The sequence below is a fragment of the Oncorhynchus nerka genome, linkage group LG11 (genome assembly GCF_034236695.1).
Source record: "Oncorhynchus nerka isolate Pitt River linkage group LG11, Oner_Uvic_2.0, whole genome shotgun sequence".
In the NCBI taxonomy this organism is placed as follows: Eukaryota; Metazoa; Chordata; class Actinopteri; order Salmoniformes; family Salmonidae; genus Oncorhynchus; species Oncorhynchus nerka.
Window position 1 is genome coordinate 28,805,132 of NC_088406.1, and position 17,556 is coordinate 28,822,687.

The window sequence follows — 17,556 nt, forward strand, 5'->3', positions numbered from 1 at the left end:
CTCTTTCACTGTCTCTGTCTCCCCCTCTCTGTCTGTCTGTCTCTCCCTCTTTCTGTCTCTGTCTCTCTGTCTGTGTCTCTCCCTATCTTTCACTGTCTCTTTCTCCCCCTCTCTCTCTGTCACTCTGTCTGTCTCTCCCTATCTTTCACTGTCTCTGTCTCTCCCTCTCTTTCTCTCTGTCACTCTGTCTGTGTCTCTCCCTATCTTTCACTGTCTCTGTCTCCCCCTCTCTCTCTGTCACTCTGTCTGTGTCTCTCCCTATCTTTCACTGTCTCTGTCTCCCCTCTCTCTCTGTCACTCTGTCTGTGTCTCTCCCTATCTTTCACTGTCTCTGTCTCCCCCTCTCTCTCTGTCACTCTGTCTGTGTCTCTCCCTATCTTTCACTGTCTCTGTCTCCCCCTCTCTCTCTGTCACTCTGTCTGTGTCTCTCCCTATCTTTCACTGTCTCTGTCTCCCCCTCTCTCTCTGTCACTCTGTCTGTGTCTCTCCCTATCTTTCACTGTCTCTGTCTCTCCCTCTCTCTCTGTCACTCTGTCTGTGTCTCTCCCTATCTTTCACTGTCTCTGTCTCTCCCTCTCTTTCTCTCTGTCACTCTGTCTGTGTCTCTCCCTATCTTTCACTGTCTCTGTCTCTCCCTCTCTCTCTGTCACTCTGTCTGTGTCTCTCCCTATCTTTCACTGTCTCTGTCTCCCCCTCTCTCTCTGTCACTCTGTCTGTGTCTCTCCCTATCTTTCACTGTCTCTGTCTCCCCCTCTCTTTCTCTCTGTCACTCTGTCTGTGTCTCTCCCTATCTTTCACTGTCTCTGTCTCTCCCTCTCTTTCTCTCTGTCACTCTGTCTGTGTCTCTCCCTATCTTTCACTGTCTCTGTCTCCCCCTCTCTCTCTGTCACTCTGTCTGTGTCTCTCCCTATCTTTCACTGTCTCTGTCTCTCCCTCTCTTTCTCTCTGTCACTCTGTCTGTGTCTCTCCCTATCTTTCACTGTCTCTGTCTCTCCCTCTCTTTCTCTCTGTCTGTGTCTCTCCCTATCTTTCACTGTCTCTGTCTCCCCCTCTCTCTCTGTCACTCTATCTGTGTCTCTCCCTATCTTTCACTGTCTCTGTCTCCCCCTCTCTCTCTGTCAGTCTGTCTGTGTCTCTCCCTATCTTTCACTGTCTCTTTCTCCCCCTCTCTCTCTGTCACTCTGTCTGTCTCTCCCTATCTTTCACTGTCTCTGTCTCTCCCTGTCTCTCTCTCTGTCTCTGTCACTGTCTGTGTCTCTCCCTATCTTTCACTGTCTCTGTCTCCCCTCTCTCTCTCTGTCACTCTGTCTGTGTCTCTCCCTATCTTTCACTGTCTCTGTCTCCCCCTCTCTCTCTGTCACTCTGTCTGTGTCTCTCCCTATCTTTCACTGTCTCTGTCTCCCCCTCTCTCTCTGTCACTCTGTCTGTGTCTCTCCCTATCTTTCACTGTCTCTGTCTCTCCCCTCTCTCTCTGTCACTCTGTCTGTGTCTCTCCCTATCTTTCACTGTCTCTGTCTCTCCCTCTTTCTCTCTGTCACTCTGTCTGTGTCTCTCCCTATCTTTCACTGTCTCTGTCTCTCCCTCTCTCTGTCTCTCTGTCATCTCTGTCTGTGTCTCTCCCTATCTTTCTCTCTGTCTCTCCTGTGTCTCTCTCTGTCACTCTGTCTGTCACTCTCCCTCTCTTTCTCTCCCTGTCTCTTTCACTGTCTCTGTCTCTCCCTCTCTCTCTCTCTGTCACTCTGTCTGTGTCTCTCCCTATCTTTCACTGTCTCTGTCTCTCCCTCTCTTTCTCTCTCACTCTGTCTGTGTCTCTCCCTATCTTTCACTGTCTCTGTCTCCCCCTCTCTCTCTCTGTCACTCTGTCTGTGTCTCTCCCTATCTTTCACTGTCTCTGTCTCTCCCTCTCTCTCTCTGTCACTCTGTCTGTGTCTCTCCCTATCTTTCACTGTCTCTGTCTCCCCCTCTCTCTCTGTCACTCTGTCTGTGTCTCTCCCTATCTTTCACTGTCTCTGTCTCTCCCCTCTCTCTCTGTCACTCTGTCTGTGTCTCTCCCTATCTTTCACTGTCTCTGTCTCCCCCTCTCTCTCTGTCACTCTGTCTGTGTCTCTCCTATCTTTCACTGTCTCTGTCTCTCTTTCACTGTCTCTGTCTCTCCCTCTCTCTGTCACTCTGTCTGTGTCTCTCCCTATCTTTCACTGTCTCTGTCTCTCCCTCTCTCTCTGTCACTCTGTCTGTGTCTCTCCCTATCTTTCACTGTCTCTGTCTCCCCTCTCTCTCTGTCACTCTGTCTGTGTCTCTCCTATCTTTCACTGTCTCTGTCTCCCCCTCTCTTTCTCTCTGTCACTCTGTCTGTGTCTCTCCCTATCTTTCACTGTCTCTGTCTCTCCCTCTCTTTCTCTCTGTCACTCTGTCTGTGTCTCTCCCTATCTTTCACTGTCTCTGTCTCTTTCCCCTCTCTCTCTGTCACTCTGTCTGTGTCTCTCCCTATCTTTCACTGTCTCTGTCTCTCCCTCTCTTTCTCTCTGTCACTCTGTCTGTGTCTCTCCCTATCTTTCACTGTCTCTGTCTCTCCCTCTCTCTCTGTCACTCTGTCTGTGTCTCTCCCTATCTTTCACTGTCTCTGTCTCCCCCTCTCTCTCTGTCACTCTGTCTGTGTCTCTCCCTATCTTTCACTGTCTCTGTCTCCCCCTCTCTTTCTCTCTGTCACTCTGTCTGTGTCTCTCCCTATCTTTCACTGTCTCTGTCTCTCCCTCTCTTTCTCTCTGTCGCTCTGTCTGTGTCTCTCCCTATCTTTCACTGTCTCTGTCTCTCCCTCTCTTTCTCTCTGTCACTCTGTCTGTGTCTCTCCCTATCTTTCACTGTCTCTGTCTCTCCCTCTCTTTCTCTCTGTCTGTGTCTCTCCCTATCTTTCACTGTCTCTGTCTCTCCCTCTCTTTCTCTCTGTCACTCTGTCTGTGTCTCTCCCTATCTTTCACTGTCTCTGTCTCTCCCTCTCTTTCTCTCTGTCACTCTGTCTGTGTCTCTCCCTATCTTTCACTGTCTCTGTCTCTCCCTCTCTCTCTGTCGCTCTGTCTGTGTCTCTCCCTATCTTTCACTGTCTCTGTCTCTCCCTCTCTCTCTGTCACTCTGTCTGTGTCTCTCCCTATCTTTCACTGTCTCTGTCTCCCCCTCTCTCTCTCTGTCACTCTGTCTGTGTCTCTCCCTATCTTTCACTGTCTCTGTCTCCCCCTCTCTCTCTGTCACTCTGTCTGTGTCTCTCCCTATCTTTCACTGTCTCTGTCTCCCCCCCTCTCTCTGTCACTCTGTCTGTGTCTCTCCCTATCTTTCACTGTCTCTGTCTCTCCCTCTCTTTCTCTCTGTCACTCTGTCTGTGTCTCTCCCTATCTTTCACTGTCTCTGTCTCTCCCTCTCTCTCTGTCACTCTGTCTGTGTCTCTCCCTATCTTTCACTGTCTCTGTCTCTCCCTCTCTTTCTCTCTGTCACTCTGTCTGTGTCTCTCCCTATCTTTCACTGTCTCTGTCTCTCCCTCTCTCTCTGTCACTCTGTCTGTGTCTCTCCCTATCTTTCACTGTCTCTGTCTCCCCCTCTCTCTCTGTCACTCTGTCTGTGTCTCTCCCTATCTTTCACTGTCTCTGTCTCCCCCTCTCTTTCTCTCTGTCACTCTGTCTGTGTCTCTCCCTATCTTTCACTGTCTCTGTCTCTCCCTCTCTTCTCTCTGTCTCTCTGTCTGTGTCTCTCCCTATCTTTCACTGTCTCTGTCTCCCCCTCTCTCTGTCACTCTGTCTGTGTCTCTCCTATCTTTCACTGTCTCTGTCTCTCCCTCTCTTTCTCTGTCACTCTGTCTGTGTCTCTCCCTATCTTTCACTGTCTCTGTCTCTCCCTCTCTCTCTGTCACTCTGTCTGTGTCTCTCCCTATCTTTCACTGTCTCTGTCTCCCCCTCTCTCTCTGTCACTCTGTCTGTGTCTCTCCCTATCTTTCACTGTCTCTGTCTCCCCCTCTCTTTCTCTCTGTCACTCTGTCTGTGTCTCTCCCTATCTTTCACTGTCTCTGTCTCTCCCTCTCTTTCTCTCTGTCGCTCTGTCTGTGTCTCTCCCTATCTTTCACTGTCTCTGTCTCTCCCTCTCTTTCTCTCTGTCACTCTGTCTGTGTCTCTCCCTATCTTTCACTGTCTCTGTCTCTCCCTCTCTCTCTGTCGCTCTGTCTGTGTCTCTCCCTATCTTTCACTGTCTCTGTCTCCCCCTCTCTTTCTCTCTGTCACTCTGTCTGTGTCTCTCCCTATCTTTCACTGTCTCTGTCTCTCCCTCTCTTTCTCTCTGTCACTCTGTCTGTGTCTCTCCCTATCTTTCACTGTCTCTGTCTCTCCCTCTCTCTCTGTCGCTCTGTCTGTGTCTCTCCCTATCTTTCACTGTCTCTGTCTCTCCCTCTCTCTCTGTCACTCTGTCTGTGTCTCTCCCTATCTTTCACTGTCTCTGTCTCTCCCTCTCTTTCTCTCTGTCACTCTGTCTGTGTCTCTCCCTATCTTTCACTGTCTCTGTCTCTCCCTCTCTCTGTCACTCTGTCTGTGTCTCTCCCTATCTTTCACTGTCTCTGTCTCTCCCTTCTTTCTCTCTGTCACTCTGTCTGTGTCTCTCCCTATCTTTCACTGTCTCTGTCTCTCCCTCTCTTTCACTCTGTCACTCCGTCTGTGTCTTTCTCTCTGTCACTCTGTCTATCTCTCTCTCGTTCTCCCCTTTGACAAGCCTAAGCTGTTTGTGTCCTGATGAGTCTTCTCTGTTTGTCTGTTATTACGTTGGAATTGGCAGATCCAAAAAGCAAGAGGGGGCCTGCGCTCTGTGCCAGTTATGTTGGCGGTAGTGTCCAGTCTCCCCTCCTCCCTCCTGCTCTTCCTTTTCTCCTTTTTCTGTATGTCTTTCATTTCAATAGCTCTCTCTTTCTCTCTTCCCCACCTCTTTGTTTCTTCTTTATCTTGTCTTTCACTTTTTCTTTCTCTCCATCCCTCAGATCATCCCCACCTCCTCTACATCCCCCAGTCTCTCTCTCCTACCCCCTCTACTGGGGTGACAGGTAGCCTAGTTGTTAGAGCATTGGGCCAGTAACTGAAAGGTTGCTGGATTGAATCCCAGAGCTGACAAGGTAAAAATCTGTTGTTCTGCCCCTAAGCAAGGCAGTTAACCCTGTGTTCCCCTGGTGCCGTGGATGTTGATTACGGCAGCCCCTGCACCTCTCTGATTCAGAGGGGTTGGGTTAATTGCAGAAGACACATTTCAGTTGAATGCGTTCAGTTGTTCAATTGACTAGGTATCTCATCTCACTCTCTCTATTGATCAGTCTCGTGTCAGTCTAATGCCGCTTGTGTGTGTGTGTGTGTGTGTGTGTGTGTGTGTGTGTGTGTGTGTGTGTGTGTGTGTGTTGGGCCCATAGAGAATTATAGAGGACTCTTTTTTGTATATGTACTATTATGGCATCTGTGAGATTACGGGCAGGGCCATTGAGGCCATCTCCATTTTGAAATAGTCCATTTTCTTCTTCTTATTGCTTCTATGAGTTGGTAAACAAACTGAAAGGGTACATACTGCCACCTGGAGTGTGTTGTTTGAACAGGTATAAAGCCGAAGTTGGCAATTTACTGCCACCTGCAGTTTCCGCATAAGTATAATTCATTGGCTGATCTCTCCTGGTGACCTGGAGGGAATTATGTGATTATGTGAACCCATTGGAAGTCCCGCCCAGTTGACTACTTCAAAATGGTAAAAATCCTCAATGGTGCAGCCCATGCAGCACCATTGGGCACTATAGTCCTCAATCAGTCTCTATGTTCGGGCCCCTTTGATGTTTGTGCTAACTGACTGCTCTCAATCTCTCTATAGGGGCCCCTCCGCCACTGCATCAGAGGGGCTTTTTATAGTGCTAATGAGGATGAGCATGTTTGTGTTTGTATGTGTGTCACCATAATCCTTTTAGTACTAAGCCATTTGCGGAGAGTGGAAGTCATTTATGCATGGCGTGGGTTACGTGGGATTGGAATTAGGGCTGGAATGGAATGGTCACTACATTCCCATAGAGAAATATTTTTGCTTGGTGTTTGGACTGATGGTGCCCATATTAGGGAAATTTGAAATGCATTTCAGTATGATGGATGAGACAAAGTGTCTGAACACGTACGACAAATACTGTATGTGTTGGTGTCAGTCGATGGAAAAATATATGAATGAAAATACAGATGAAATAATGGTGCTATCTGGCCCAGTTTGTCTACTCCTTGTGGTGCTTAGAGAGTTAGAGCGATGAAGGGGTACCCCAGGCTCAGGGCTGAAACTGTACACTGGCTTAATGTTAGGCCTGGGGCTAGAGTTGGGGTTGGAGCTCTACCTTGGTTTATAGCCTGTGGTCCTTTTCTCTCCTCTCCTCTCCTCTTCCCTCCTCTCCCTCCTCTTTCCATCCTCTTCCTCCTCTGCTCTCCTCGTCCCTCCTCTTCCCTCGTAACCATTCTCTTTCCCTCCTTTCCTCTGCTCTCTTCGTCCATCCTCTTCCCTCCTACCGCTCCTCTTTCTCTCCTCTTCCTCCTCTGCTCTCCTCGTCCCTCATCTTCCCTCGTACCCCTCCTCTTTCCCTCCTCTTCCTCTGCCTCCTTTTCTCTCCTCATCCCTCCTCGTCCCTCCTCGTCCCTCCTCTTCCCTCGTACCCCTTCTCTATTCCCTCCTTTCCTCTGCTCTCTTCGTCCGTCCTCTTCCCTCCTACCCCTCCTCTTTCCCTCCTCTTCCTCCTCTGCTCTCCTCGTTCCTCCTCTTCCCTCGTACCCCTTCTCTTTCCCTGCTCTCTTCATCCATCCTTTTCCCTCCTACCCCTCCTCTTTCCCTCCTCTTCCTCCTCTGCTATCCTCGTCCCTCCTCTTCCCTCGTACACCTTCTCTTTCCCTCCTCTTCCTCTGCTCTCTTAATCCATCCTTTTCCCTCCTACCCCTCCTCTTTCCCCCCTCTTCCTCCTCTGCTCTCGTCGTCCCTCCTCTTCCCTCGTACCCCTTCTCTTTCCCTCCTCTTCTCTCCTCATCCCTCCTCTTCCCTTGTACTCCTTCTCTTTCCCTCCTATTCTCTCCTCATCCCTCCTCTTCCCTCGTACCCCTTCTCTTTCACTCCTCTTCCTCTACTATCCTCATCCCTCCTCTTCCCTCCTACCTCTTCTCTTTCCCTCCTCTTCCTCTGCCTCATTTTCTCTCCTCGTCCCTCCTCTTCCCTCGTAACTCTTCTCTTTCCCTCCTCTTCCCTCGTACCCCTTCTCTTTCCCTCCTCTTCCTCCTCTGCTCTCCTCATCCCTTCTCTTCCCTCCTACCTCTTCTCTTTCCCTCCTCTTCCCTCGTACCCCTTCTCTTTCCCTCCTCTTCCTCCTCTGCTCTCCTCGTCCCTCTTCTTCCCTCATAACTCTTCTCTTTCCCTCCTCTGCCTCTTCTCTCCTCATCCCTCCTCTTCCCTCCTACCTCTTCTTCTTTTTCTCTCCTCTTCCTCTGCCTCCTTTTCTCTCCTCGTCCCTCCTCTTCCCTCATACCTCTTCTATTTTCCTCCTCTTCCCTCCTACCCCTTCTCTTTCCCTCCTCTTCCTCCTCTACTCTCCTCATCCCCCTCTTCCCTCCTACCTCTTCTCTTTCCCTCCTCTTCCTCCTCTGCTCTCCTCATCTCTCCTCTTCCTTCGTACCCCTCCTCTTTCCCTCCTCTTTCCCTCCTCTTCTCTCTTCATCCCTCCTCTTCCCTCCTACCTCTTCTCTTTCCCTCCTCTTCCTCTGCCTCATTTTCTCTCCTCGTCCCTCCTCTTCCCTCATACCTCTTCTCTTTCCCTCCTCTTCCCTCGTACCCCTTCTCTTTCCCTCCTCTTCCTCCTCTGCTCTCCTCATCTCTCCTCTTCCCTCGTACCCATTCTCTTTCCCTCCTCTTCCTCTGCTGTCCTCATCCCTCCTCTTCCCTCCTACCTCTTCTCTTTCCTTCCTCTTCCTCTGCCTCCTTTTCTCTCCTCATCCCTCCTCTTCCCTCATACCCCTTCTCTTTCCCTCCTCTTCCTCTGCTCTCCTCAACCCTCCTCTTCCCTCATACCTCTTCTCTTTCCCTCCTCTTCCTCTGCCTCCTTTTCTCTCCTCGTCCCTCCTCTTCCCTCGTACCTCTTCTCTTTCTCTCCTCTTCCCTCCTACCCCTCCTCTTTCCCTCCTCTTCCTCCTCTGCTCTCCTCATCCCTCCTCTTCCCTCGTACCCCTTCTCTTTCCCTCCTCTTCCTCTGCTCTCCTCATCCCTCCACTTCCCTCCTACCCCTTCTCTTTCCTTCCTCTTCCTCCGCTCTCCTCGTCCCTCCTTGTCCCTCCCCTTCCCTCGTACCCCTTCTCTTTCCCTCTCTTTTCTTCCTCCAGCCCGGCCGGCCCATCAAAGGGTGATTTTCCACGCCAGCGGGCCAGGTGGGAGGCTGCGGCCAGGGCCAGGTGGGAGGTGGGAGGAGGGAGGCTCCACGGGGAGAGGTGTGGGCATGCCAGCATCTGAGCCCAGGGGCATGGGGAGAGCACTGGGCAGGGGCCAGACACTGAACTGAAAATAGGACTGCACAGACACACACACCCCACGCAGACACAGGGAGATTTGATATGCACACACACACACACTCACACACACACACACACACACACACACACACACACACACACACACACACACACACACACACACACACACACACACACACACAGGCTGGAGAGGATAACAGCCCTATATTCCAACAGGAGGCAGAGAAACACAGAATAGACAGAAGTGCACTAAACCGTTACTGGATTGTCCATTTTACATTATATTCATTTCACTGAGCAAATCAAATGAAAATCAAATCAAATCAAAGTGTATTGGTCCCGTACACAGATTTGCAGATGTTGTCACAGGTGCAGTGAAATGTTTGCGTTTTTAGCTCCAACAGTGCAGGAATGCTTAGCAATAATAAAACATGTAAATAATCCAGAATAATAAAACCTGAATTATTTTATAGCAGATACTGTTATCCAGAACAACTTGCAGTCAGTAGTCAGAATTTGTTCACCTTCTGGTCCTCAATACAACTTGTAAAACAATATGGAGGCAGAAAATACATAAACAGTATTTAACCTTATCAGAATCTATATATAAAACCATTTTGCGTAAATTATTCTTCCAAATTCCCAAAGGGATTAAATTGCAGTATCACTTTTGCCACTGAACCTATTTCTTCCCTCTCTCAGTTCCCCACTTTTATACTTTAAACTTCCCTTGTCGTTCGCATTTTATGCGTTTATGAGTAAATCAATACTTTATAAAGAGATAACTCTACTGGACCTGTCATGACGTTGTCCCCTAGCAGGCCAGTTCTGATTCAGCACCCATGCCACACACGCTTAAACACACACACACACACACACACACACACACACACACACACACACACACACACACACACACATGAGAGAGACACACACACACGAGAGCCACGCAGACCCCAGGTGCATGGAGGCAAGCAGTTAAGTTTCATCATTACCCTTTCTTCTCTGTGTTGGGCTTTTTATAGGCTCTTTTTACAGCCTGCTCCAAAGGTGCCACTCCAGTTCCTAGGGTACACCCCAGAGATAGAGAGAGTGAAAAGGAGGGGAGGTAGAGAGGGAGGGAGAGGGAGAAGGGAGAGAGAGAGAGAGAAAGGAGAGAGAGAGAGAGCGATAGAGAGAGAGAGAGAGAAGGATATTGAGAGAAAGCATGAGAGTCAGGGAGAGAGAGAGAGAGAGAGAGAGAGAGAGAGAGACAGAGAGAGAGAGAAAGAGAGAGAAAGAGAGGAGAAGGGGGAGAGAGAGAGGGAAAGAGAGAGAGGGAAAGAGAGAGAAAGAAGGATATTGAGAGAGAGAGAGAGAGAGCGAGAGAGAGAGAGAGAGGGAGAGAGAGAGAAGGATATTGAGAGAAAGCATGAGAGTCAGGGAGAGCGAGAGAGAGAGAGAGAGAGAGACAGAGAGAGAGAGAAAGAGAGGGAGAAGGGGGAGAGAGAGAGGGAAAGAGAGAGAAAGAAGGATATTGAGAGAGAGAGAGCGAGAGAGAGAGCGAGAGAGAGAGAGAGAGAGAGAGAGAGAGAGAGAGAGAGAGAGAGAGAGAGAGAGAGAGAGAGAGAGAGAGAGAGAGACAGAGAGAGAGAGAGGGAGAGAGAGAGAGAGAGAGAGAGAGAGAGAGAGAGAGAGAGAGAGAGAGAGAGAGAGAGAGAGAGAGAGAGAGAGAGAGAGAGAGAGAGAGAGAGACAGAGAGAGAGAGAGAGAGAGAGAGAGAGAGAGAGAGAGAGAGAGAGATAAAGACTGGCACATCAGTTGTCAGGTTGACTGCTGGCTGATATAAAAACAGTGGTGGGGTGGAGGATAAGGGGGATGATGAATGGACTGTAGACGTTTATCCATCCCACTGAAGGATTTTCAGTGCAGGAATTGTGCACAAACATCCAGATCTGAGAGAGAAAGGGACAGTATGGGAGGGAGGGAGGGAGGGAGGGTTAGGGAGAGGGAAAAGAAAAAGTAGAGTTTGTGTGTGTGTTACTGCGTGCATGCACGTGTGGACAATCAGTCAAACAGCCTGTATGACAGGCCAACAGTGCCCCTGCTACAGGATATCTATGGTCTCACTCAATACAGGCCCATGCATATTCCTTCTTCTCTGCTCTGTCCAACCATGCTTAATATAGCATCACTGCATCGCATATAATGACTGCAAGCCTCAAACCATAGTGTAGTATATGGGATATAGTAAACACGCACATACACACATGTACCTTCTGCGTAGTTCACACATTTTTGCTAACATCTCTGCATCCATTTTTTCAGCACAAAATGTCACCCTATATATGAGCTCCAGATCAGACGGTGTACATCACTTCACAGTTTCTCCAGGGACCTTTTGTCTGTGTCTTGTATTTGCATTTATCATGGATCCCCGTAGTGCATATGTTATCATGTGTGTGTATGTTATCATGTGTGTGTATGCATGTGTCTGTGCCTATGTTTGTGTTGCTTCACAGGCCCCGCTGTTCCATAATGTGCATTTTATTTGTTTTTTAAATCTGATTCTAGTGCTTGCATTAGTTACTTGATGTGGAATAGAGTTTCATGTAGTCATGGCTCTATGTAGTACTGTTATAGTGTGTTCTTGACTTGGCGACTGTGAAGAGACCTCTGGTGACATGTCTTGTGGGGTATGCATGGGTGTCTGAGCTGTGTGCTAGTCATTTTAACAGACAGCTCAATGCTTTCAACATGTCAATAACTCTCACAAAAACAAGTAGTGATGATGTCAGTCTCTCCCCTACTTTGAGCCAGGAGAGATTGACATGCATATTATTAATATTCGCTCTCTGTGTGCATCCAAGGGCCAGCCGTGCTGCCCTGTTCTGAGCCAATTGCAACTTCTGACCACACGACTGAAACAGTAGTCCAGGTGCAACAAAACTAGAGCCTGTAGGACCTGCCTTGTTGATAGTACTGTTAAGAAGGTAGAGAGACTTATCCCCATCTTAGCTACTGTTGTATCAATATGTTTTGACCATGACAGTCACCTCAACTTGCTCCATTTCTACATTATTTACAAGATTTAGTTGAGGTTTAGGGTTTAGTGAATGATTTGTCCCAAATCCAATGCTTTTAGTTTTTGAAATATTTAGGACTAACTTATTCTATGCCACCCATTCTGAATTTAACTACACCTCTTGTTTAAGTGTTGCAGTCATTTCTGTTGCTGTAGTAGTGTTGAGTCATCTGCATACATAGACACACTGGCTTTACTCAAAACACGTGGCATGTCGTTAGTAAAGATTGAATGAAGTAATGGGACTAGACAGCTGCCCTGGGGAATTTTTTGTTCTTCCTGAATTATGTTGGAGAGGCTTCCATTAAAGAATACCCTCTGTGTTCTGTTAGACATGTAACTCTTTATCAACAATATACCAGCAGGTGTAAAGCCATAACACATATGTTTTTGCAGCAGTAGACTATGATCGAGAATGTCAAAAGCCGCACTGAAGTCTAACAAAACAGCCCCCACAATTTTTTTATTATCAATTTCTCTCAGTCAATCACCAGTGCTGTGTTTGTTTGATGTCCTTCCCTATAAGCTGAAAGTCTGTTGTTCATTTGTTTACTGTAAAATAGCATTGTATCTGGTCAAACACCATTTTTTCCAAAACTTTACTAAGTGTTGGTAACAGGCTGATTTGTTGGCTATTTAAGCCAGTAAAGGTGGCTTGTCATTGTTGATCATTTTTTCACCTCTTCCACACTAACTTTACAGAAATCAAAATTACAATTCTTGTCTTTCATAATTTGGTCAGATATACTTGGATGAGTAGTATCAATGTTTGTTTGCTAAATAATTCAAGTAGTTGGCAATATCAGTTAGTTTTGTAATGAATGAGCCGTCTGATTCAATGAATGATGGAGCTGAGTTTGCTTTTCTCCCCCAAAATGTAATTGAAGGTGCTCCGAAGCTTTTTACTATCATTCTTTGTCATTTACCTTTGTTTCATAGTAGTTTCTTCTTCCTTTTATTCAGTTTTTGTCTCAATTTGCAATGAGATAAATGTTTGCCAATTGGTTTGTGCGGCCAGACATTATTTGCCATTCCTTTTGCCTCATCCCTCTCAACCATACCATTTTTCAATTCCTCAAAATCCACAGGGATTTTTTTAAAATTCAGTCATTTTCTTAATGCTTATGGGATAAGCAATTTCATAAATGAATCAAGTCTGTTTGCTCCTCATTACACACCATGGACCAACACATATTCTTTACATCAACAACATAAGAATCACTACAAAACGTATTGTATAACCTCCTATACATTATTTTAGGCCCAGCCTTTGGGACTTTGGTTTTCCTAGATATGGCTACTATATTGTGATCACTACATCCAATGGATCTGGATACTGCTTTCAAGCAAATATCTGCAGCATTAGTAAAGATGTGATCAATACATGTTGATTATTTCATTCCTGTGCAGTTTTTAACTACTCTGGTATGTTGACTGATAACCTGAATCAGGTTGCAGGCACTAGTTACAATTTGAAGCTTTTTCTTGAGTGGGCAGCTTGATGAAAGCCAGCCAATATTTAAATCACCCTCTCTATTGATATCACATGCATTATCTAGCATTTCACACATGTTATCCAGATACTGACTGTTAGCACTTGGTGGTCTATAGCAACCTCCCACAAGAATGGGGTTTAGGTGAGGCAGATGAACCTGTAGCCATATTACTTCAACAGTATTTAACATCCTCTCTAATCTTTACAGGAATGTGGTTCTGAATATAAACAGCAACACCTCCACCATTGGCATTTCTGTATTTTCTGTAAATGTTATAACCTTATATTGCTAGCACTGTATCATTAAAGGTATTGTCTAAGTTAGTTTCAGAGATCCAAATATGAATGTCATCTGTTACTAGCAAGATATTAATTTAATGAACCTTGTTTCTTAAGCTACATGTGTTAATGTGGGCAATTTTGAGCACATTTCTGAGTGCTTGCTTGTTTTCATTGCTTTACTGGGAAGCTTAGCAGAAGTAGATATTCTCGTGTTATTTATGTTAGTGCAGGGTGAGCTGCACACAGTGGACTTCCTACTAGTGCACACCGCCTCAGTGCTAACAGCATAGATCTGGTTCATAGACACATGAATGCTGCATACAATAGCTGTAGGATCAGCAGAGGCATTCAGAGCAGTTAGAGGGACATAAATTAGATTACTTACATTGTATCTTCCAATGCCCCTGGTATAATGTACATTTGCTAAAGCATTATGATGACTCAGCGACACAATGGTAGGTATTAACTGAGCTGGGCTTGGGTCAGTGATAAATCATTGTTTCAACGCAGCCTTATAATGCTGTGAAAGGATCCAGGAACCCAAATTATTTTAGGTGGATTCCATCGTCCTTATAAAACATGTGTTGTTTCCCAAAGGTATCGAAATTGTCAACAAAAGTTACACCCATTGAGCTGCAATAATCACATAGCCAGTTGTGAAGAGAAAGAATCCTGCTAAAGCGTTCAATGCCACGATTCAGAGAGGGCACAGGGCCAGATATGATGGGTCTTTTGTTAGTGTCTAGCAGAGAGTCAATCAGCTCTTTAAAATCCAGTTTCAAATGTTCAGAGCTGCCCTTCATAATGTCATTAAAACCCACATGGACTACGATAGAATCGATGTCCATGTCCTGGCGTAGTATATTCGGGAGCAGCTTAGTAAAGTTTTTTACTCAAGCTCCAGGATAGGGAATTGTTTTTGCACCAGGAACAGTCACATTTCTTACCATGGAGCTGCCCAAAATCACGGCTGGCGAGAAGGATGAGGAAATCCACCGACTCCCACGTTTCTCAACATGGTGCAGGCCTCCGACAGATGGATAAACCCGCTCGATCCAGAGCAGCGACAGAAGGTTGCCGACGTCGACTTCGAAATCGTAGGGGAAGGAGTAGGAGTAGGCACAGCGGCCACAGACCCAGGTACCCCAAGCGTCGAAGTTGCAAGATCAGGCTCTGGGGCGGTAAACCTATTAGTTGTTTGTATCCCCTCCGGCCTCTGTTGAGAGTGTAGACTGCTTTGCGGGAGGCCACTGTCTTCTGCTTCCACGCCTCGTGACATGCGACCATCGTTGATTGCCATGCTCCTCTTGCTGTGCTCCTTTGACTCCACTATCAGGTGGGGGCGGAGGGGCAGGAGATGGCTCCCCTGGCGAACAAACTCTGGGCAACACCGGCCAGTCAGATAATGACAAACGACAAGATGGAGATGCATCCGGGACTAGCTTGTTGGCTAACATTTGCAGCTTAGCTAGGTTAGTGGGTCTTTGAAGCAGACTTGTGGTTGGTCAAAGTGGCAGAAACTTAGCAAAGGCTGGGCTCAGCTGTCTTCCCGTGTAGACTCCGCGAGCGCCAGTCCTCAGCTAGCGCACCAGCCTCCAAACTCTCACTGAAGCAATCTGCCGCAGATCCCGCATCTTACATACAATGTGAAGAGGTCACAGCGGGATACCGAATGCCACCTTTCAACCTCTCCTTAAGTGTGCAACGGATGCAGATAAACCTTGAGCTCTATTGCCACTGTCGGGAAGACGACCTCAAGTTGGGCGCCAACTCTCCTCACTTGAAGGGGCGGGTGTGAATACGCCTCTCTTGGTATCCCTTTCTTTCGCTCTCTCTTTTCCTGCTCTATCACTTTATACCACTCTATCTTTTTCCCACACTCTCTCCTCCTCACACTTTCTCTGTCTACCCCCCCTTTCTGGTTCACTCTTTCTCTTTCCCTCTCGTTCTCTGTATCTCTCACTCTCACTTTCTCTCTTTCTCCCTCTCTTTCTTGCAAATGGCTGCCTGCCAATGGCTGGTCTGAGGAGAAAAGGGATTTGAATGAAGAATGGAGACAAGAGAGGAAACAAAGAGGCTGTAAAAAGGCGGTAAACACAAAGAAGAGACGTCTGGTGGAGATGAACTGTGTGTGTGTGTGTGTGTGTGTGCGTGTGTGTGTGTGTTACTGTACCATAGGCAGTGGTCCAAGACCAGGGGTAATCCTTTAAGAAGGCCTTACTACTGGGATCCTCAGGAACAAGTCAATCATGATCATGATGCATTATGCTGACAACACTCGCATGTGTCTAAATAATATCAGGTGCTTGCAGATGTGCCAGACCCCTGCTTTGGGGATATCAGGCAGCAGTTTATGATGATGGGCAGATACACACGCACACATGCACATCCAAACATACACACATGGCGGCAGCGCCAGATAAGAAGATTATTTCAGAGGAGGAGGCGTTATTCTCTATATGAATGCAATAATTGGTTTCATTATATAGAGGGAGTTTTAGCCACTACGGGGCATTACAGTGTTTCCCAGAGTGTGGTAGAGCAGTGTTTCCCAGAGTGCGGTAGAGCAGTGTTTCCCAGCGTGTGGTAGAGCAGTGGTTCCCAGAGTGCGGTAGAGCAGTGTTTCCCAGCGTGTGGTAGAGCAGTGGTTCCCAGAGTGTGGTAGAGCAGTGGTTCCCAGAGTGTGGTAGAGCAGTGTTTCCCAGAGTGTGGTAGAGCAGTGTTTCCCAGAGTGTGGTAGAGCAGTGTTTCCCAGAGTCTGGTAGAGCAGTGGTTCCCAGAGTGTGGTAGAGCAGTGTTTCCCAGAGTGTGGTAGAGCAGTGGTTCCCAGAGTGTGGTAGAGCAGTGGTTCCCAGAGTGTGGTAGAGCAGTGGTTCCCAGAGTGTGGTAGAGCAGTGGTTCCCAGAGTGCGGTAGAGCAGTGGTTCCCAGAGTGTGGTAGAGCAGTGTTTCCCAGAGTGCGGTAGAGCAGTGGTTCCCAGAGTGTGGTAGAGCAGTGGTTCCCAGAGTGCGGTAGAGCAGTGGTTCCCAGAGTGTGGTAGAGCAGTGTTTCCCAGCGTGTGGTACAGCAGTGGATCCCAGAGTGTGGTAGAGCAGTGTTTCCCAGAGTGTGGTAGAGCAGTGTGTGGTAGAGCAGTGGTTCCCAGAGTGTGGTAGAGCAGTGGTTCCCAGAGTGTGGTAGAGCAGTGGTTCCCAGAGTGTGGTAGAGCAGTGGTTCCCAGAGTGTGGTAGAGCAGTGGTTCCCAGAGTGCGGTAGAGCAGTGGTTCCCAGAGTGTGGTAGAGCAGTGGTTCCCAGAGTGTGGTAGAGCAGTGTTTCCCAGAGTGCGGTAGAGCAGTGGTTCCCAGAGTGTGGTAGAGCAGTGGTTCCCAGAGTGTGGTAGAGCAGTGGTTCCCAGAGTGTGGTAGAGCAGTGGTTCCCAGAGTGTGGTAGAGCAGTGGTTCCCAGAGTGTGGTAGAGCAGTGGTTTCCCAGAGTGCGGTAGAGCAGTGGTTCCCAGCAGTGGTTCCCAGTGTGGTAGAGCAGTGGTTCCCAGAGTGTGGTAGAGCAGTGTTTCCCAGAGTGCGGTAGAGCAGTGGTTCCCAGAGTGTGGTAGAGCAGTGTTTCCCAGCGTGTGGTAGAGCAGTGGTTCCCAGAGTGTGGTAGAGCAGTGTTTCCCAGAGTGTGGTAGAGCAGTGTTTCCCAGAGTGTGGTAGAGCAGTGGTTCCCAGAGTGTGGTAGAGCAGTGGTTCCCAGAGTGTGGTAGAGCAGTGGTTCCCAGAGTGCGGTAGAGCAGTGTTCCCCAGAGTGTGGTAGAGCAGTGGTTCCCAGAGTGCGGTAGAGCAGTGGTTCCCAGAGTGCGGTAGAGCAGTGGTTCCCAGAGTGCGGTAGAGCAGTGGTTCCCAGAGTGTGGTAGAGCAGTGGTTCCCAGAGTGTGGTAGAGCAGTGGTTCCCAGAGTGCGGTAGAGCAGTGGTTCCCAGAGTGCGGTAGAGCAGTGTTTCCCAGAGTGCGGTAGAGCAGTGTTTCCCAGCGTGTGGTAGAGCAGTGTTTCCCAGAGTGTGGTAGAGCAGTGGTTCCCAGAGTGTGGTAGAGCAGTGGTTCCCAGAGTGTGGTAGAGCAGTGGTTCCCAGAGTGTGGTAGAGCAGTGGTTCCCAGAGTGTGGTAGAGCAGTGGTTCCCAGAGTGTGGTAGAGCAGTGGTTCCCA